General features: G+C 40.5%; 2 long non-coding RNA genes across 2 annotated transcripts; one reads left to right on the forward strand and one right to left on the reverse strand.

The window, feature by feature from the left end:
- Positions 1-4,636: 4,636 nt before the first annotated feature.
- LOC308331063 lies at positions 4,637-11,682 on the reverse strand. The gene is made up of 3 exons (XR_013965541.1): positions 11,427-11,682; positions 7,543-7,660; positions 4,637-6,455 (listed from the first exon to the last, which is right to left on the reverse strand). It is a non-coding gene; the product is annotated as an uncharacterized lncRNA (long non-coding RNA).
- Positions 11,683-14,086: 2,404 nt separating this feature from the next.
- On the forward strand, positions 14,087-21,849 carry LOC308330512. Its single transcript, XR_013965487.1, has 4 exons — positions 14,087-14,215; positions 17,662-17,766; positions 19,567-19,653; positions 20,933-21,849. It is a non-coding gene; the product is annotated as an uncharacterized lncRNA (long non-coding RNA).
- Positions 21,850-22,722: the final 873 nt, after the last annotated feature.

Consider the following 22,722-nt stretch of genomic DNA (forward strand, 5'->3'; position numbering starts at 1 on the left):
AAAATAATGGAGGCGGCTGTGTGCGCCGCGCGGGGGACGCAGCCGCTGTGTGTCGGGCTTGAAAGTGCCGTGTTGACAAAGAGACGTCGCATAGCGTGGTTGTCTGCAGTGAGACGACCCGACGTCACGTTTAACTACGTTTCACGGAACAAAAGATTATGCTCCCGGCATTTCCTTTCTGGTGAGTTAATAAGCAGAATGTGCTCCCGTCATTTCCGTCACCTGGACCCCCTTTTTTAATTGCACATAAATAATGCAGGAGGCAGCAGGAGGTTGCATTATTATATATTGAAAACGAGCACTAACATCCAGTTCAAGACACAGGTATTTTTGCCCCTTGATTAAGACACAGGACCTAAACGGACATTAGTGATTGCATGGACAGACTGGTCAGTCAATGAGTTAATTATTCCTGAAAAATGATGCCTTGGCTTAGCCCAGCTCAATGTTGTTTTACAACAACGTTTTTTTCCTCCCCAGGTAAACCAGCCAATGAAATGAGTGAGGACGATGTCGATCCAGACTGGGCACCATCTTTACACATGGGTCACAGTGAAGCAGAACAAACATCACTGCATTCTTCCAGTGATGAGGACGAAGCAGCAGGTGGAACTGAGATTTACGGTTCTGTTGCCAAGGTGCCATTGATAAGATGTGACGCGTGTGTGAGCAGCTGTGCTACTGAAGAATGTGACTTGTGTGTGAATTGGCGTGCTGAAATCAAATGCCTGTTGGAAGAGAACAGGGAAAAAAGCGTAAGGCGTAAAAAGAAAAAACTGGATGCACAATACTTTGAAGGTGAAGATCTTAAAGTCAAGTACTACACTGGTCTTCCAACCTTTGCCCTCGTAATGGCTGTGCTGTCCACAATTCAGCCCTACCTGCCTGTGGGAGTCAAAGCATTGACTCATTTTCAGATGCTTATCCTAACTCTCATGCGTCTGAGGCATAGTATGCCAACCATCCTCATCGCTCAGCTCTTTAATATAGGCCGAACAACTGTTAACGGAATATTTAATGATACATTAAGTGTTTTGCATGCCCGACTTAACTCTTTGGTGCACTGGCCATGTAGAGACACTTTGCAGAGAAGCATGCCTCCTCTGTTTGATGAGGCCTTTGGGGAGCATGTTGCTGTAATAGTGGACTGTTTTGAAGTATTCACATTGAAACCATACAGTCTGAAGTTGAACGCACAACCTCAGTGGGAGAGAGGTTGCACGACATAAGCAGTAATGTTATTTATAGTAAGCTGTGTAGTTTGCAAGTTTACAATGTTTGTGACATGGCTTCAAATAAAACATTCAGAAAGTAGTGTAAAGTGTACCCTCGTTTCACAGAATGCAGGGACCCTGCAGACCCTTAAAGTATAGAAAATGAAGGAAGAAAAGCAGGTGCACTTCCTCTGGAATCAGACCTGAGGCCGATTGAAAAAAATTGCTTCTAAATCCTAACAGTTTTGTGAAAAAGCTGTTTCTATGTCAGTGGTGCTCAATGTTTTCCATGTCAAGGACCCCCAGCATTATCTGTAATTGGCTGCGGACCCCCAATCTTGATTAAAAAAAAAATAGCATATCTACAAGCTCATAGTGCGGCATGAGCTTGTAGAGTTTCAATAATAGTATAACATAATGCTTAAAACACCAAAAGGGGTTCCCGTCCAGAATGGCTTAAGACAGTGGGGGACTGGCTCAGATGTGTTTCGGCAAACGGCCTTCTTCAGAGCAGAGCTGCTCCGAAAAGGCTGTTTGCCGAAACGCGTCCGCGTTCTCAAATAAACATGAGAGATTGCATCTGAGCCAGTCTTGCATCTTTTATTTTGGAGTGCTGCTTTTTCCCCCACTTTGTTTTAGGAGTTAACCTGCATTCTAATTTAAAGTGTGGAATGAACAGACATGGACTATACGCTGTAATACTCACGAGTGACCGACTCGCTTTAGAGGCTTCATGGTAATAATAAATAAAAGTGCCTGCTTTTTTTTTAGAAAGAATAGTGAAACAACACTAAAAAGGCAGCAAGGTATGACCAGTATTACAGTGTAATGTTTAATAAAAAGGTAGGTAGAGTTTCTGCTCTATTTTTGACAAAAAACACGTTTTGTTATCAGTGGAGGAAACGTGGTCTTATCTTGTCTCTAATCACCTTCACTACCCAATCCATGCAGTTCCATTTATGGACAGGAACTGGACTCCAAGGCTGAGATTAAAAACATCTTGAAATAATATGGTGCTTCTGGGATAAACAGGAATAATATAGAGACATAAAAAAGAAGCACTGAAATGTGGAGGAGAGAGTGCAAAAAATAAAATAAAAGCCACTCACTGTGTGTTCCCCATGTGCAGAAGTTTAGTAATAGTCACCCAGCCTCTTGTCAGCACCATCATCACAGGTGTACCTGAAAGACACGTACATTTATCAACTCATTGAAATAGCTGAAAATGTGGTTTCTTCCCAAAGGGAGAAATGGGGGCAGTCTAGAACCAAGCAAATGTTGGGGCACCCAAGCAAAGGTGGCCCTCTGCTGGAGAACTTAATATTAGCTTAAGTTCAAAACTGGCACCTAAAGAAAGTAAAAGTGCACGTTTTTCCACAACTGTATATGATTTTATTTTCTTCATATAAGTGTATATTTGTGTCTTTAAATGTTCTGATGAATTGAAAATGGAGGACCCTTATATATACAAATATTTTTTCTGGTTATCCTCTAGTAGCAGTTTTTTGTATTGACCTGTCGTATTGAACGGTACCCATTCTACAAATCAATCACCTTTTTCATGGTTAGATACAAATTAGAACTGCTCTTTTCTTTGTTTTTTAATGATTGGAGTGGGGAGTAACCTGTAGTGATAAGTGTTATACATAATTCATACAATATCTGATCCTATACAATCACTGGTATTGATGCATAACTTGGTTACAATGTGTTGTTCTGGCTCAATGGAGTGCAGAGTTAATTATAATTATCAGACTCCCAATCTGGGAAACCATCAGCAAAAAAAAATCTTTTTGCCTCTGGGTGCGCCGCCCAATAGAATGTGGATAACAGGATTTTGGTCTGCCCTCATCAGCCCTCTTCCGGAGAGGCGCCAGTAGACCTTGGGTTCGAATCTCACTGTGGTCAATCGATTTTCCATGATCCGACGCTACTTGTTGCAGACAATTTATTTTCTCAGATAAAACGCTACTTTTACTGAGGTTAAAGTTAAGTTTAGTCATTTATTTTTTACTGAGGTTAGGATTCAGAATAAGGTTAGCTTTAGGCATCAATCACAGCGCATCCTTACCGGGTCTTGCTCGAACTAGTGGTACTAGTGCCACTTTGTGTCTCCTGCGCTTTGTCATTACACAGAGAGAGAGAGAGATGGACAGACGGGGCAGGTGGGGTGATTATAAGTTATTGGGATTTCTCCCAACTCAACTGCTCTCACGTGATCTGGTCAATAAATACATATCCATATTTATTGAGCAAGCATAGCCTAAGTAATGATTAGGCTATGCTTGCTCAATGAATATGCATTAGGCCCTAATCTAAAAAATTATGCAACAAATGTACATCACCTTAAACTTAAAATACAAATATCGAAATATCTTGAGTTTTGCATCATTCAAAAATATCCTTTAAGGCTTAAAGGATATTTTTGAATGATGCAAAACTCAAGATATTTCGATATTTGTATTTTACAAAATATGCTGCTGTAGTTAGCTTTATTGCTTTGAGGGTGTTTCACATTAATGTTGCAATTTTACCATGTTATGCAATGTTGCTTATGAACTACCATAAGATACCAGTGACCATCAACTAAGCTAGCCTACTGGAATGGAATCTGGGATGGCTCTACTGAGATGTTCATGTATCAACAGTAGTTATGGGTTAAGTACACATTTCCCAGAATGAACCACTTGCACCTTCTGAGTCGGCTCTGTAATTTGGACAACCCCCAACTCTGAGAAGAGAAGAGTACTGCCGAGGCAGACAACCCGCAACACTCCAGGTTAGAGAAAACATCCTTATAGGTTCAAGGCTCGATGATTCATAATAGAATGAAGAAAACGCCAGCACTCAACATGCTAGCACTCAATATGTGTCAATTCCTCGACTAGGCCGAAATGTGTCTGCTCGTCAGAGGTAAATAAAAGTGAAAAGGGACATATATTGAGTGCTGGCATTTTCTACAACCCCCTCTACACCAAATCTCTTTAGCCAAAATAGCCAATCTACAAGCTCACAACGTGTTACGTTGCAATGCGTTGTTGAGCTTGTAGATCTGCTATTCTTTTTGCAAATGTGACCCCAAGAATATGGATTCTGGGGTTCAAGTCGTCAAACAAGGTGAGCCACATGCGTTTTTACAATGATAATCCGTGGCACACATGACCTGTAGCAGCGAAGCTTTGTTTGGAGGTATAAAATAAGAGATTACAAAAAACCACTAAACAAAAACAGTAGAATCTAAAGAAGTAATCAAACTATAATTTGAGTCCAAACATGTCAACATACAGTGAACGGAAGTCGAGCAGCTTGTGAACACTTTATTGCGTTGTATATGTATATCAATGAATAAAACGAAAAATGAATATAGCTTTTAAAATCCAGATAGATCTGGACAGACTCACACAAGCATTTGGCGGTGAATGTGTTGGATAGTTTTCTATGGAGTTCCAAGCTCATAGAAACTGCAGGCTCTATCTTGGAAAGTTAGTTACATTAATAAATACAAAGAAAGAAAAGAAAACTGCCTACCAATTAAGTCACTGGTTAACTGCCCACATCCCTTCTGAGTCAGACTGAGTAGAAAAAATGGTATAATTATTTTAATGAGCATGAGAGAGGACCAATTATATGAAGATGGGTTGAAAATGGGTGAAATGGTCCTTTTAAAGAAGGAAAGAAAAAAGTGGGTGCTTCTTTGAAAGGACCACTTCACCCACTTTTAACCTATCTTCATATAATTGGTCCTCACTCCCCGTCTCCCCAAAGGATTCGAATGAAAATCAACCCCCTCATTTCCTGTCCGTCTCCACTTTCAATAATGGCAAAAAGCCCCAGAAACCTGCCTACCAGTGACATCATCATTACGCAGGTTTGATCATTTCAAATAAGATTTGACAAAAAAAAAAGAAACAGCGTTTTTGGTCACACTGACTTATTTGTGTATCCCAAAAGGTCAAATTAGCCTTCATGATTTTTGGGATAAACAATAACCTCAAGAACATATTTACAAGTATTGTAATACCACTTATTTGCCAATATCTAAATTATCATTCATATTAAGAGTACAGCACAAACTCATAAAGCTGCAACAGCTTTTTGCATTATTTAGAGGGAGCGTAGTTTTGTGAATTGTGTACCTGTACGCAAAATGCATACAGGTTGGCAAGTCTGCCAAAAGGCGTTATGAGAATTCATGTGTATTTTCAGACTTTCAGTTCGATTGAATCTTTGTACACAGACTGCACGTCTATAGGGCTTTATGAGACCTCATGTGTGTTTTCAGACTTTCAGTTCGATTGAATCTTTGCACACAAACTGTACATCTATAGCGCTTTTCCCCAGTATGAATACTCATGTGTCTTTTTAGACTTTCATTTCGACTGAATCTTTTTTCACAAACCGAACAAGAAAAGGGGGTTTCTCCTGTATGACTCGTCATGTGTTTTGTTAGATCACCCCTTTGACGACAACCTTTGCCACAATGTGTACACCTAAAGGGGGTTTCTCCTGTATGAGTCCTCATGTGTCTTTTCAGATTACCCATTTGACCACAGCCTACGCCACAAACAGTACAAATAAAGGGTTTTTCCCCCGTATGGGTACTCATGTGTCGTTTCAGACTTTCATTTCGACCGAATCTTTGTTCACAAACTGTACAACTAAAGGGCTTTTCCCCTGTGTGAATCCTTGTGTGGTTTGTCAGCTTTGCCTTCAGATTAAAGTTTTTGCCACACACTTTACAGCTAAAGGTTTTCTTCCTTATGCGAGTCCTCGTTTGTATTGATGATTTCGGGTCCTTGGACAGTTTCTTGCTTAAAAACGATCTTTGTCCTTCCACATTTTGTGTCTTGTATGATTTCAGTGTGTTTATACTAGCTGACTGACCTCCTCTGGTCTCCTCCCACTCATCACTGTATTCCGTGTCAGATTCAGAACAGCGTGGAGCCCAGTCATCACTGTCATCAGTGTCAGATTCGGAACACTGTGAAGAGAGGAGCTGGTTATCACCGTTTGGTTCTGATAACCCACACTCTATATCAGCTTGTGTGTTCATGTGTTCAGTTGAGGTGCTGGCTAGAGGCTTTGTTTCTCCGCTTTCGTCATCCTCACTTTTCACTGCTAATGTCATTGACCCATCAGCCTCCTCTGGTCTTTGAAGTAGTTCCTCTTTTATCTGTGGAAGCTCTGGTTCATGCCGTTCAGAGGAAACCTTCTCTTTACACACAGGGTGGTGCAGGAAGTCTAGGCAAATTATAAAAGAGAATTTTCCCATTATATATTCACCCGTACACTTTGAATGTGGTTGCAATTGAACAGTCCGTTTGTTGTTCTGTAAGGTTTAAGTTTTACATTTATGTTTTTGTAAAACAGCACTTTATTTACTCAATTATTAAATCAATAATGGTGGCCACTAGGATGGGCTGACTACAGTACTATTGCCTATTGTCAATGCGTGCAAATTGGTACACCTAACTAACAAACCCTACCCTCATGTCACCAGGCTTTCCACGTAAGAGGAAAGCCTGTTTTTCTTTCCAAACTGGCCCGCATAATCACTACTTTGTGCCTATTTCACTGGCACAATAACACAGAAAATACGGTTTACCCCAAGTCTGTTTGTCTTTTATTCACACCCACGGCAGTTTGTAATGAGTTTAAACTTTCCATAGTGGTGTGTTAAGCCCACCACACACCGGCTGCGTCCGCCGCGCGGCGGACACAGCCGCCTCCATTGTTTTCAATGAACCTATCGCACACCGGCTCCGTCCGCCGCAGACGGTGTGTGATGGGCTTCACATACCTGCCAACATCAGACTCTATATCAGGGGTGCCCACACTTTTATGACGTGAGAGCTCAAAAATGATCAGCTCAACAAGATCTACCCACCATTGGTGAAAATAGTTTAGATATGTACCTGACTGGGCTTTAGAATAGGGGCGCTGGCATTACATAATAGGACAAATGCACTTGGAATGGGAAATAGGGGGGGGAGAAATCTAATAGTTTTCTGTATTTAATTTGTGCACAGCAACACTGTTAAACAAAATATTGCACTGTGAGTTTGAGCTTACAGGCCCCTTTTGTCAATCAATCAAGCCACCTTTAACTCAAGTGGCAGATTCCAAAAAATGTTTTTTATATACATATATTATATACACCGGCACAGCCTTTGTGATTTACTGGTAGATCGCGATCTAGCTTTTGGGCACCCCTGCTCTATATAGATATTTTCAGGGGAGTGGTTTAGGTATGTATTACAGTACAGAAATGTTTATACGGTAATACTAATTGTCCTACAACATAAAAGAAAGAGAGCATGAAACATACTGATGTCCACGTGTTCTTCAGATTCCCGTTTAATAGAAACAGTCCTGGTGTCCAGGTGGTCTTCGGGTTCCTGTTTGATATAAGCAGTCCTGGCTGGTTCTGGAGAACTCATCTTCACCTGCAGGTTGGACAACACAGATTGGCTTGCAATGAAGGACAAATTTAGTTTTTTTTTTCAACCAAGGTTCATGTTTTAGGTTGTTATGTAGAGAAAGTAAAAGAGGAGTGTTCATTTTTTTTTCTCCATTTGCTGCTTTCTTTCATTCGTCAGTTTGTCACCTCCCCCTTCACATTCAATAGATCCCATGATCTTTTGTGGCCAGATGTAATTTTATGGTGTCTAGTCTATAGTAAATAATTAAAAAATAAATCGCTATAAAACGTTGTTCAAAATAAATCCATATTTAGCACCATGTTCAAATGCTCTCGCCCCCTGTCTAAAATCGCTAAAACTAAAGAAAGCAGCAAATGAAACAATTTACGCTCATCTTTTACTTTCTCTAATAACAACCTAAAACATGAACATTGGTTGAAAAAAAACTAAAGTTGTCCTTTAAGGACTTTGATGTGACAGCAGGGTGGTAGATGAAGGTTGAATGTAAAATAGAGGGAACCAGAGGATGTAAAACGTGTTTTCCAAAGACTGGGTAGTGAAAATGCATGCAAAATGCATCCCTAATCTTCAAGCAATGTTTAATTAACATTGACATAACTTAGCTTAACTCGCATAGTGACGTCAGCGTCGCAATTGATTTATAAAAATAATAATATATATAATATGTATACACACACACAGAACCTGGATCATCAGTAGGCCTTTCAGTGACTCTGATACACAGAGTTGTTTTAGTTTATAGATTTGCATTGGACACACACACACACACACACACACACACACACACACACACACACACACACACACACACACACACACACACACACACACACAGCCTATAACAGCGGAAACAGAACAGTATTTGACAAGTTTTTTTGCTTTGGCTTTGCTTTTTGTCATGCCAGCTATTCTTAGGCCACTCATGGTCAGTTTATGCACATGGCCCAGGCTTCCGAATATCAGTATGGCAAATCTACAGCAATACCCCAGGTTTGTTATACTTCCAAGTAATGGTTGATACTTAGAATGTTTATCTTGGAATGCCTGCCCACCTCCAGAATCAGGACCTCCTTGTGACTGGTGTCAACAAAGACAACATCAGGTGTATTTGGGATGCAAAGACATTGCATTCACAGCTAAACCAATCTGCTAAGACTCTTGAATGTTTATACACTAGAATTTCGCCGGCCTCCGGCCGGCGAATCCTAGTTACATTGCAGCGCAATATGGGAAGAAGGAAATAGCGGGAGTTGACAGAATTATTATAATAACAGAAAGTGTTTTTTATTTCTCATAAATACACAAACATGGTGAAACAACTACAGTCACAGAGAGCAGTGCCAAGGTAGCTGCTGCCTGCTAACGATGCAAACAACAGCCTTGCCTGTCGTGTGTGTGTGTGTGTGTGTGTGTGTGTGTGTGTGTGTGGGGGGGGGGATAGCACTAATTTTCAACATTTTACTGTGTCATAAATATTTACATCTGTAGCCTATATTGTGATTACATTTGACCGTACATTTGACTCTTGTGTTATATTCTTGTGAAATATTCAGTAAAGTATTGTGGTGAAATATTCACCCCAAGTTGATAAGATATGCAGAGAATATAATACCAAGAAGCCCCAGTTTGAAATGCATTAGGCCACAGACCCCCATTTGATACCATTTGCTCTCTGGGAAAATCAGGGTCCATTTGGTTCCATTTGTATGCTCTTGGAGTATGATGACTGTGCTAACAGTATTATCATCAAATATGTCTCAGTTTGAAGATTCAAAAAAACATATTTCATATGTGTGAGCTTGTAAAGTAGAACGTTCAACCAGAGACAGTGTTGCCAAGTCTGATCATTATAAGCTACTTTGGACTTGTTTATCTATTGGTAGTCCTTGACATGGAAATGTTTGAGTTCCACTGCTCTGAAACAACATTAGACAACAAAGTGTGACAGTCAACACTATAATTGATTATTTTAAGACTAATTTCCGGACCATTTCTGATTTACCTACTTTGAACTGGCCTATTAACATTTTTATAGACCTGGTTGCTTGTTTCACTCTCACATCCACGATATGTGGCAACCCTGGTCCCTGGTTTGTTTTGGTTTGGTTTGCGTGTGGATGTTGTTTTGTGTTGCTTTAGCATCTTTAGCACAGTATCTATCACAGGGTGCAGCAGCTGCTGCTGTCATGAAAACGCAAGTTTCTGTCCCAGAAGCTCACGTTAGGTCTGCGCACACTGTACGTTGCTATGGCAAGCTGTCATCAAATGCTGCTAACGTTGTGGTCAGCACTGTTAGCATGTGTGCTATCAGGCAAAAGCTGAGATAGATATAAAACTACTGGCCAAAATGTCATACAAAACACAACCCCTCAAATCGGAATGTGATTGTGACCTACAGACCATCATGATTTGCTTGCTGGACCTATAAATAATTTATTTGCATTAAATTGCCACTCGCCTTAGCCTGCATGCCTATTCCTGTGTGTCTCTGTGTGTGTGTGTGTGTGTGTGTGTGTGTATGTGTGTGTGTGTGCGCGTGTGCGCAAGACAGACGTGCGTGTGTGTGCAGGCTGAGAGCTGCTGACTGTGATTGACGTGTGAGCTAGATAAATCAGTGAGAGTTGGAAAAAGCGCACGCAGAGCCAACTCGCAGGCAGTGCCTCAGGCCAGATGCCTGAGAATCGGCACAGGATTCTCTGGGTCACCAGTGTTGGTGTGACACACACGGCTTCCACATTTAGCTTCATACTGGGTGAAAGTGGCGTTCCAAAAAATATTTTTCCCCTCGGAATTCTTATTCACAATGAGATGGAGTTGAGGTGTTTGTGTTTGCTTGCTGGAGCTATAATTAATGTATTTGCATTAAATGTCCACTCGCGCATCGAAGTAAAAAGCAAGATGGCCGATTGTGAGACTGAAAAGTAGCTGTGGGGGCGGGCCTGGAGGGCCTATGAGAACACGGAGCAGTGTTGCCAGGTTTGCGAATTGTAAGCGAGTTGTAGTGTGTGCAAGTAGCCTGGTTAAAAGGGCTTGTTTCTGCCGCTGTTGGGGCAACAGAACATGTCGACCAGTTTCTGTCAACCAAAAGCCACGTGACCAACTCCACAATTGTTAAATTAGATTGCAGCACTAGATGGCACATACTTTCGAACTGCATCAGACACTAGGTCAAGTCAACAATCCGGTCGTGGCGAGCAATACAAATTTTTGTATGCACATCCATTTGTTATGCACACACACACACACACACACACACACACACACACACACACACACACACACACACACACACACATTAAGATATGTGAATCCCTAGACTTAGTACTAGACTCCTTCAAAACCACTTACGGGCGGTTGCAATTCAAAACCCTGTAAAAAAGTTAAATCCCCCCCCCCCCTATTTTTCCATACTGTACATGTCCTCATAGCAGTTTTTATATTTACCTGTACTTCGTTTAAATGTACGGTCATGTACCCATTCTACTGAAACTGTTAAAAAAAATGCAACTTGAAAGTTGTATTAACAGTTTCAGTTTGTAGAATGGGTACATGACATTTTATTGCTTCAGTCATCAAATTATTTTATAATGTAGTGCCTACTTTGAGCTTTTTAATGGATGATATTTCAAAATACCCATTATTTTCCAATGCTGGCAAAGCAAGCCTGAAGTATCAACTAAAACTCACAACATTCACCAGAACATCTATTACTCTGTTAATGTTAATGCAATACAGCTATTGTTGACACTATGTGGCACTGGTTACAAACCTCTCATTGAAATCAATGTATGTCCAGCACCAACACTTTGTTTTGTCTCTCCAGTCTCCAGCAGAGTTGCTATGGGAAGCTCCGAAGCTGCGCATGAACTCTTCTGCCGCAGTTAGACGCTCGAGTCGCTAGCCTTGGAGACCAACCACACCACAGGCGTTTTTCAATGGAGAAAAACGCTCGCACAGTAGACAAACATTCAGGACGGTTTGCTTCATACAACAAATATCGCCCTGTTTTCCCAAAACACACAATATCTGCTATGCTCTGATTGCGCTCCAGCCTCCCAGACTCCCACCGACGGCGGGTGTGCAATTTATCGACAAACGTAGAGACCCAGCCCCTGAAACAAAGTACGAACGTCACGTGAAGAAGCCATGAACCATCAACCATGGCTAGAAGACAGAAACTCTTTGACAAAAGTCCAAGCTTCATTCGCCAGTGTTCTGTGATCACGTGATCCGGGAGCAAGAATAAGACCTCCGGTGGCAGATCTCTTCAGAATAAAAGTATCCTCTAGTCTAGTCTAGACCTATGGTCTAGACCCTAGACAAAAACGATTCTTTGCACATTAATTTAAAACAAAAAATTAAGTATATAAACGAAAATATACAGCAAATTGTGTTTCTGTGCATTTTCTTTAACATTAAAAAATATCTGATGGATATGTTCACTGGGACATACTAGCCAGGGGGTGTAGGCTACTGTACATCAAGCTGCCTCACGCTACAGAAACAGTAGATAGGCCCTGCCCTATGAGGCCGAGCCTCATGGCTCGGCCGGGCTTACTTACTTATGTTCACTGGAGTGCATAGCACTTACAAACTGGACGCTGGACTGGCTCTTCGTGTCAGCTATTGTGACACACTGTATGCACACGCTCGAGAAGACCTCCTCTATCTATCTAAAGAATAAGGTTGTGAATATAAAGTGGCCGAAATGAGTTTTCTTCGACGGGTGGCTGGCATCTCCCTTAGAGATAGGGTGAGAAGTTCAGTCACACGAGAGAGACTCGGAGTCGGAGTAGAGTCTGCTTCTTTCGCCTGGAAAGGAGCCAGCTTAGGTGGTTAGGGCAGTTAGGATGCCTCTCGGGCGTCTCCCTTGAGGCACGTCCCACTGGGAGGAGACCCCGGGGCCTTGGAACGAGACCTGGAGGCGTGATCAATGCCATTTGGCTATTCTGAGTGGCCAAAGAGCATTGATCACGCCTCTAGGTCTTTAGTTTACTCAAGTTAGGGAATAAGACCTGGTACTTAAGACACGCAAAATACAGCCCTATATCTCTCTCTCTGTTTCTGCAGGCACAACAGGGCCACTTTTGCCCCTACTGGTACTCTAAACATTGGGACATAGTCCAACATTCAGTCACATATAGTCAAATAGGTTAGCTGTTCCTTGGAGTGGTTGCATCATTCAAAAAGTGTATGGGCCGTCCAGGGGGCCAGAGGTCAGAATTTATTTTTCCAGACTATAGTGGACACTGGACAAAAACGGCTCTTCGTGTTAGCTGTTCTGACACACGCTAACCCTTGTATAAGCCATTTATTTATGTCGTCCTGTCTAAATAAACAGAAAAAAGTCATTACTTCAAGTAGGGTTAGGGTAAAATGTTTTCTGTCTTTAAACTAATCTAGGCCAATACATTTGTCATTCATTATCCTTTATTTAACTAGGTTAAAATCACTCTTTTTATGACAAAATGGTAAATGGTAAATGAGCGTCGCGCCTGGCTGTCACAGACATACAGTGCGCAAAGCAAGTTCAGTGCAGTTGCCGGTGGCCGTTCATTGGGCCGCCTCAGCATCACGTTCTCATTCACAGGATTCACTCATCCAGTCATGACACACACACACACACACACACACACACACACACTCATTCTTTCCAGCTTCATACCGGCTATTTACACTGGAAGCTTGCACTGCTCATCCTGCTTGCTTGTTATTGCACACTGATTCTGTTGAGCTGCTGTTTGCTAAAGCTTTGCTGCTCACCCTCCTCCACCCCAGCTACCACCTGTCATTTGGATCTGCTGTTTTAGGTACGGGTGCATGCCTTTATGATTGGGACTGATGCGCTTGATCAGAGTACCTAAAAAGCAGATCAAATTAATTGCCAAACCATAATAAATATTGCTCATTTTATATTCAATAAATATATATTCCATCCATTCATGAGTTGTCCTGACTGAATTATGATTTTGACAATATTTCTAAATTGTTCAAAACTTCAAATAGATAAATTAAATAATAAGAATGGAATAAAATAAAATAGGCTGGATACACAGTATAAATAAATAGTAGATTTGTATTTGTATTGTATTTTTGTTGTTGGATCAATCCTGGATCAATTCCATCTCTCTCCGCGCGCGTGCGTGTGCGCGCACGAACCTTTGTAGACCGTATGCCATAATAACAAAGCAGATCTGTTTTAATTCAACAAGTGAAGTAAATAGTTTAGATTATTCTCTTTGTTCAACACTTTGACAAACAGAATATGGGTAGAGCGCAGCTCAGCAGCTGCGTTGATCGATCTCCCATCCAGATCAGCCTGTATCATGCTTTAATAATTGATTTATCATTGACGTATTAAATCTTTTTTTCTTTTCTTTTTGGAATTAATTTGAAAGTTAAGACCGGAAGCCTTATTTGTTGTTATGGTGTAGCACTTGCAAGCTTTTCTTCACGGTTTATCGCTGCACGGCGGCAGACAGGACTCCTGTAAGTACAAACATGGAGAAGAAACCTTCATCTCAGCATGACAACAAGTCGTCAAGCTGTATAGATTGGGTATAAGACTATAGCTGTTTGATTATTTTGCACACGAAAACACTTTGATGCTAACTTTAGCTTAACGGCTAGTTTAGCAGTTAAAGCTAAAACTGTTATAGCCTATATCCTTCCAAGATCATTTGACAATCTAGGCCGTACGTTATTATAAATAATAGCTGCTATTACCGGTTTATGACACATTTGTTTAAAAACAATTTCAACGTCTTTATAGTGACATTTAGCTCAAACTGATCGGGCCCAAAGACCAAATGAAGGCCTGATTTTGTTATTATTAATTCATAATTAGTCATCATGTGTTTTTAAATAGTGGAAAAAAAGCCACTCTACAAGCTCACGTATAGCAGAACTGTCATATGATGATGAAGTATTACAATGGATTAATTAATTAATTACATTAATTCATGAAAATATGAATGACATAATATTGCCAATATGTCTATTGATGTATTGTAGATACGTTTCTGTCTCCTTTGGTGTTAAATACATTAAATTGAGTATTATCATGTTATAAATATTCTTGTATCTCCTTTAGTGACACTGATTATAATATACGTTTAGTAAAAAAAAAGAAATACATATACATGTCATGTGGTCTATGGTCTATACCTGCAGAGCCTTTGCGATCATTTTGGGCACCCCTGGTCTACACTAATGTTCATAAGTCCTTTAGTGAATTGTTATATTCCTGTGTATTAATGTTTCCTTTAGTGATAATGTAGTAGTGTATATCTTCTATTCTTCTGTCTCCTTTATTGAAATCAATTATTTTTTAAATATTAGTCAAATGTGTATGACTATTAGTAAACTAATAATTTCCTTTTGAATGATAGCTATAGCCCTAAAAGTGGCAGTTATGTTGGTTGTAATTCCCGGCCAGGCTTGAGGCACTGTGGAGGAAATGATATGGTCTCATGGAATAGAATTCCATTCAGTGTTTTTACAATAATTATGATCTTGAAATACAATGAGAGTTCAAAGAGCTCAAAGAGTACAGAAGCAGCAGAAAAACATATAATTGGAAAGTAGTTGGACTTGTATCATGCCAGTTCACCCATTCTGACCTGAGATCAGATTCATACGAGGTTTCCACTGGACACACACTGGTCTGATGAACCCATTCTGACCTGAGATCAGATTCTAAAAATGTCAGTCGTTCTTCGATTTAAAAAAAAATAGCAGACCTACAAGCTCATAGCGCGCCACTCGGTGGCGCGCTATGAGCTTGTAGATCTGCTATTTTTCAATAGCTAAAGCATAACATGATGCTTAACACCAAAATGGGTTCCCGTTCAGAATGGGTTAAGGTTGACATCACCTTTCAAATTATTTTCACTAATAGAGATGGGAGATAATATTGCATATTGCTCACCAGAAATATACAAGAACCTGACAATCCTTAAAAAAGCAGATCTACTTTTTCACATGCCATATACCATGACGTGTTATGTGTAATACTATTGAATGACTGTAGCAGAGTATACATTAGCCATTACTTGTACCATTCTTTGAGTTGATATATATAAAAGATGAATAAAATACTGTATTTTCTCGTTTTTGTTAAATTAAAATACGGTAACCATAATTATCATAATTTGTCTGGAATCTCATTTTGTAAAAGAAAGGTCGCGACCTATCGTGAACCAACGCTGCAGCAACGTGTTGAGAGCTTGTAGATCAGCTATTTTCGGGGCGCAACCCAGCACTCTTTAGCTATAATAATAATAATAATAAAACTTTATTTGTATAGCACCTTTCATGACATGAAATGCAGCTCAAAGTGCTTTACAGAAAAATGGAGAATAAAAGAAAAGCAAGGCAACAACATTAAGAACAAGCAGTAATGCAATACAGTGAGGACATGAATAACAAAAATAAAAAATAAAAGATCAATTAAAAGCAATGTTGTAGAAGTGGGTCTTGAGCTGAGCTTTAAAAATGTCTACAGAGGCTGCCTGACGAAGGTACAGTGGGAGCTTGTTCCATGCCGACGGCCCGTAGAAGCAAAATGCTGCTTCCCCGTATTTTTTAGTTGCCATTTTTTTGGCAAAGCGAGCAGGCCAGCAGTGGAAGACCTTAGGGGGCGGTTTGGGACATATTTAGGCAGGCAGTCATGTAGGTAGGAAGGTGCGAGACCATTGAGAGCTTTATAGTAAGTAAAATAATTTTAAAATCAATCCTAAAAACAACCGGAAGCCAGTGCAGTGATGCCAAAACTGGAGTAATATGTTCTCTCATCTTAGTTCTAGTTAAAACTCTGGCTACAAATAGGCTCTGATTCGTGCAATATTTCTAAGGTGAAAAAAGGCAATCTTGGTAACATGATTAATGTGTGAATTAAAATTCAATTCAGAATCAATAATAACCCCCAGGTTCTTTACTGTATTGTTAGCTAGTGGAGATGCGATGTACAACATTGGATTTCTAAACAAATTTGTTCAGCGCAAAATGCAATTCTCCTGAATGCTATATAGCTGCCTTCCGGCATGGCATGGAAAAGAGTGGCCTTTGCATTTCTTTCACCATGTAGTAAATGCTGCATTCGTGGTCTGGAAAGGGCAGTTGTTTTACAGACAGGTAAAAGGGCAGAGGCTGAAGCCCTCCTTTGATGTCTACGTGTGCACATCCCTGACTACATTCCTAACGTTTGATTGTGTTAACACTTAACAGAAGAATGTTGCTTCCCAGTCTGTAAAAACACTCCAAAAAGAAAGAAAGAAAAGAGAAAACGGGAAGATTAAATGCTCTGTGCTGCTACAAGACTGTAGTGAACCGAACGCATGCGTCTCGCGGGAGCAAGCAGTGAATAAACTATGCTTCGTCTTTAATCCAACAATATGTCGGACTCATGAAGCTGCATAGATGATTTAATTAAAAAAAAAAACATTACAAAACACCAGTACCATAGGAAAATGATGTGAAATTAGGTGTCAGTGTTTTATTTCTTTGGATGTTTCATGCATTCTACTGGCCCAGGGGGTTCAAACGGTACTTCCAGGCCAGGCCTTCCAGGTCATTTATAATGTCAATCAGGTTCGTTCACACATAGACATCAAAGGGGGCTGAGCCCCTGCCCTTTTACCCCGTCTGTAAAACAACTGCCCTTTCCAGACCACGAATGCAGCATTTACTACAGTGAAAGAAATGCAAATGCCACTCCTTTCCAGCATTCAGGAGAATTGCTTTTTTTCCCAAAGTCTCCTGGACTTGAACACAGCATTTTGTACAAATTTGACGTTACACTGCATCTCCACTAGCTAAAGAGTGCTGGGTTGCGCCCCGAAAGTAGCTGATCTACAAGCTCACAACGCGTCGCAGCGCGACGCATTGTGAGCTTGTAGATCTGCTATTTTTGCTATTTTTGTCCAAAAGTGCCCTCTGACGGGATTTCCAGCCTCTCTAACACTCTCTGCACGTCCCCGATGTCGATCCCTGCTTCCTTTCAGAGTCAGACCAGTCAGTGGAGTCCAGCCTGCAGGTGGAGATGAGTTCTCCTGATTCAGCCATGACCATTTCTATTAAACGGGAACCTGAAGAACACCCGGGCGTCTGTAAGTTTCATGCTCTCACTCGTCATTTATTTTTATTCTGTTGTTCTGTTCTGTTGTTTTTGATTTATTGACTACTTTAACAGTTTGCAAAAAAGTACAGTGGTAAAATGATACAATAATGGATAACACAATGTTTCCATAGAGCACAGAAGTCCTGCCGTCACTGTCAGTAGAGGGCGCCAGTCCACAGGTTTGTGTACTTTTTATTTGCATTGAAATCGCCATAGGGGGACTTTGTGTAAAAGATAAACTGATCATCCCGGCCTTTTCACTCATATGGATATGTGAGTGGATATGTAAATGTACAAATATACCCAAACAACCCAGAGACTACATTTCCGGGTAGTGGCTGCAGCTGCCCGTCGCACAACATAAACTGACATGTTAATTAAGTTGTTTTTATTGATATTTAATGTTTCGTGGTTAGTACGAGTCGAGTCACCGCCTGCTAAGCTTACGTCAACGAGGAATCTCAGGAACGCAATGTGTTGACACTGACAGCTGGGTGTGACGTATATTAGCAGCGACATTGCTTTCATATGTAGTTTCAAGGCTTTTGCGGCCAAATTAATTCCATTTTCTCCAGAAATTGGCTGTATCAAATATGAATGGACATCATTAACGACGCACAGCCACCCCCCTGACAGAAAGGCTGGGATGATCGGTTTATTTTTCAAACACAGTTCTTACATGAAGCGACCTAAAATCCTGACCTAAAATGGGGATTTCAATGCAAATAAAAAATCACACCTGTGTGAACCGAGTGGTGCAACTCCCCTCTCTTCCCCCTCCTCTCTCTCTCTCTCTCTGCTCCGTCAAATTAGCTTTAATATGGATATCAATCCGCGTCGCTGAGAACACATACTTCTCTCGTTCCAATTTCACGCATGCGCACACCACTCGTGCTCATGATGACTGATACATGATACACACGGATATTGCTGGTTGTAGGAGTGGTTGCACCACTCAAAAATATATGAACCTGTGTACTGGCGCCCTCTACTGAAAGTGACGTCAGACTTCGGTGCTCTATTGTGGTCCTGTGCATTCAATTAATCAAGACATATAAAGACATACGATCATAATATAATTCACATCTACAAGCTCACGACACGTTGTGAGCTTTTAGATCTGCTATTTTCGACACGTGACTCGCTGTACAGTGAATATAACTCGAGCTTAAGGGACCGGGGAGCTGTTCTCACATTATTGCTTTCATAGTGCGAATATATCGTCAATCTGCGATTTTGGGGCAGACTATGGCTGATTTTGTCATTTTTGGCATATCGTCCAACCTTGATTAGTTGATTTACCTTATCGACTGATTCATTGTTAAGCAGTGATTTTCCTGTACAAGCTACTGTACATTATAACACCTGCGATGGAGACAATGCTGAAAACACTTTAAATTATAAAACCAGCAACATCCTACCGGTAGCCACAGCACTCTGTTCTCATTGGTAATAAAGGGAAAGATAATTACACAGAGCAGCAACTGTATTGGTGGTGAAACAATTAGAATGAGAATGAGCTTTATTGTTAAATAACATTACTTTTATTTTTGTGCACGCTACACCATTTTGTAGTTTTCTTGAGAAAGGATGATCAAGGTAGACTAAGAGCTGGAGAGTAAAGTAAAACAGGATAGAAACACAACAATAATCAAATCAAAAGCATTACGTTGCATGCCACATGGGTATAGATAGCTCTGCTCTCCTCGTATGCAAAAGATGGACGCAGCAAACACACTCTTGTTATTTTTATATTTATATATATATATAAATGTTTTCCTCTCTCCAGCCATGGACACAGAACAGCATCGACGGATCTATCTAATGTTTGAAGAGGAAAGCGACGAGGAAGATTTCTATGGATTCACTGACTCGGGTATGGAGGAGAATTGTTTCAAATCCTCACTCAAAACCCACCTCTTCAAAATAGCTTTCCCCAGTTGACGTCTCATTTATCCTTTTATCTTTTTAACCCTGTATCTGTTATGTTTTACTTTTTCTTTTTTTTTTCTCTCTTAATAAAGTCAACCAAAGTTATAAAGTCTGTTCCTAGTGTTCCCTTGTAAAGCGCTTTGGGTATTTAGAAAAGCGCTATATAAATCTGAGCTATTATTATTATTATTATTAATAAAAGAAATCTAAATGTAAAAAAGATCCATGCTTTCATGGATTCTGCCAGACCAGTTCATACTATTCTCTACCTGGACTGAATTGGTCAGCGGGATAATAAAAAATCAGTCACTCATTGACTCTTATTGAAGAATATATTTTCTTCATTTCAATACAAGGCGTAGACCGCCATTGACGTTTGATGTTCATCATTTGGTGTTTTCAGAAAGTAGAGACTCTTCGTCGTGTACAAGATTAGTAAAAATCTGGCGTATTTTCCCAAATAGTAGCCCCCCAGCGTTTAATACGCAAAATCAATTTGGACCCTGGGGCTTTTAAAAGAACCAGGTGGCTATTTGCAGCAGGCTTTTTAGTTATTTTCATTAAAATGAAATGAGACTGGACTTGCACTACTAATAAAAGGCACAAAACGATGAAATAAATACAAGATTTGCAATCAATATTACTTCACATTGGGCGCCCGCTGGCCAAGTGGTCCAGGCGCATGGTCAAGCACGTTGCGTGTTCGAGTCCTGTTCATGATGACCGTTGCTGCATGTCTCTCTCCTGTGTATCTCCACTTGATACTATCAATAAAGGCAGAAAAGCCAAAAACGAATCTTAAAACATATAGGCCTATATATATTACTTCACATTGACCAATGAGAAGTAATGTTAAACTTGAATGTTGACATGAAATAATACTTTACTGTTTTATTTGCGCAATCGTGACAACCGGCTTGTAACACCACTGCAAGTATCATATGACTTGAAGCTGTTCATAAACCACAGCAGTAACATCACTGACAAATCCTTGGTATCTTCGTGCAACCGACTTAACTTTTCTACGCTGTTTGGAAAATCCTGGTGACGCGATGTTATAGATTACGTCTGGGAAAACTTGGATTTCCCGGGCCGCCTTCTCACTTAACGGTGGCATGTGTCTTCCACCTACCACAGCTACATTTCAAGAAACGGTGTGTGGGGGGGGAAAAAAGGGAAGTTCAAACATAAAATATTTTTCTCTCATTTTACCTTTTGCCCAGACTTCCTGCACCTCCCTGTGGGTAAAGAGGAAGTTCCCCCTGGTCAGCAAGAGAGGAGCCCTTCAGATACTCCACAGATTACGGAGGACCAGGATGAACTATTTCAAAGACCAGCAGGGGCTGATGGGTCAACGTTGAAATTACCTGCAGTGAAAAGTGAAGATGATGATGAAAACGGAGAGACAGAGGCTCTAGCCAGTACCTCAACGGAACACATGAAAACACAAGCGTATATAGAGTACTGGGTAGCATCACAGCAATCTAGCGATGACCAGCTTCTCTCCTCACAGTGTTCTGAATCAGACAATGAAGACAGTGATGATTGGGAGGAGAGCACAGAAGGTCTGTCAGCTTTAAACACGTTGAAATCAGACGCGGCACAAAATAAACTTTTTGATTGTGCAGTTTGTAGCAAAAGCTTTTCACGTAAGGACGGTTTGAAGTCACACATGAGGACTCATACAGGGGAAAAGCCCTTTACTTGTAATGTTTGCGGCAAAGGCTTTGGTCTCATGGGTGATCTAAAAACACACATGAGGACTCATACAGGGGAAAGGCCGTATACTTGCAAATTCTGTGGTAAAGGTTGTAGTCAAAGTGGTCAGCTTAAAGATCACATGATGACTCATACAGGGGAAAGGCCATTTACCTGTACAGTCTGTGGTAAAGGCTATCGACAAAAGAAACATCTGAAGACACACATGAGAAATCATACAGGTGAAAAGCCCTTTACATGTACAGTGTGTGGCAAAAGCTATACTCAAAATGAAACTCTCAAAACACACATGAGGATTCATACAGGGGAAAAACCATTTACTTGTACAGTTTGTAGTAAAAGCTTTGGTCGTATGGACCGTCTAAAAGACCACATGAGAATGCATACAGGGGAAAAACCCTATATATGTAAAATTTGTAGCAAATGCTTTGGTCAAAAAAACCATTTGAATAGACACATGAGGACTCATACAGGGGAAAAACCCTATTGTTGTACAATTTGTGGTACATGCTGTGCTCAAATGAGCGATCTGAAAAGACACATGAGGGCACATACTGGGGAAAAACCCTTTAGTTGTATAGTTTGTGGCAAATGCTGTAGTAGAATGAGTGATCTAAAAAGACACATGATGACTCATACAGGAGAAAAACCCTTTAGTTGTACAGTTTGCGGCAAAGGTTGTCTTCAAAAGGGTGATTTGAATAAACACATGAGGATTCATACAGGTGAAAAACCATATGTTTGTACCGTTTGTAACAAAGCCTGTAGTCAGAGGAGTGAGCTGCAATCACATTTGAGGACCCATACAGGGGAAAAGCCCTTTACTTGCACAGTTTGTGGCAAAGGCTGTAGTCAGAAGAGTAAGCTGAAAGAACACATGGCGACTCATACAGGGGAAAAACCCTTTAGTTGCTCAGTTTGTGAACAAAGATTCAGTCAAAGTGATGATCTGAAAATACACACCATTTCTCACTTTGAGGAAAAAAGCCTGTAGTAGCATTTATTGACAAATGTTTTGGTCAAAATGCAATTGAGGTTTCATTGAGGATTCATTCAAGTTATTTGATTGCATACAATGCTGTGTTTCTATTTTATATGCTCCCATACCATTATTACCGGCAGCACATGGATTACTTGTAGAACAATAGTAGTGAAAGAGTGTCAGGATTTAAATAGGCATATTCATTGCATACATGCAATAATGTTGCAATAAAGAGCTGACGAGCTACTAGCTTGTTGTAACTGTTCTCTGTGTGTTTGGACTGTTATCGAAGATATTTGTTTGGCAGACTAC

This window comes from Protomyctophum bolini (assembly GCF_963924005.1).
Source record: "Protomyctophum bolini genome assembly, chromosome: 16".
Lineage (NCBI taxonomy): Eukaryota > Metazoa > Chordata > Actinopteri > Myctophiformes > Myctophidae > Protomyctophum > Protomyctophum bolini.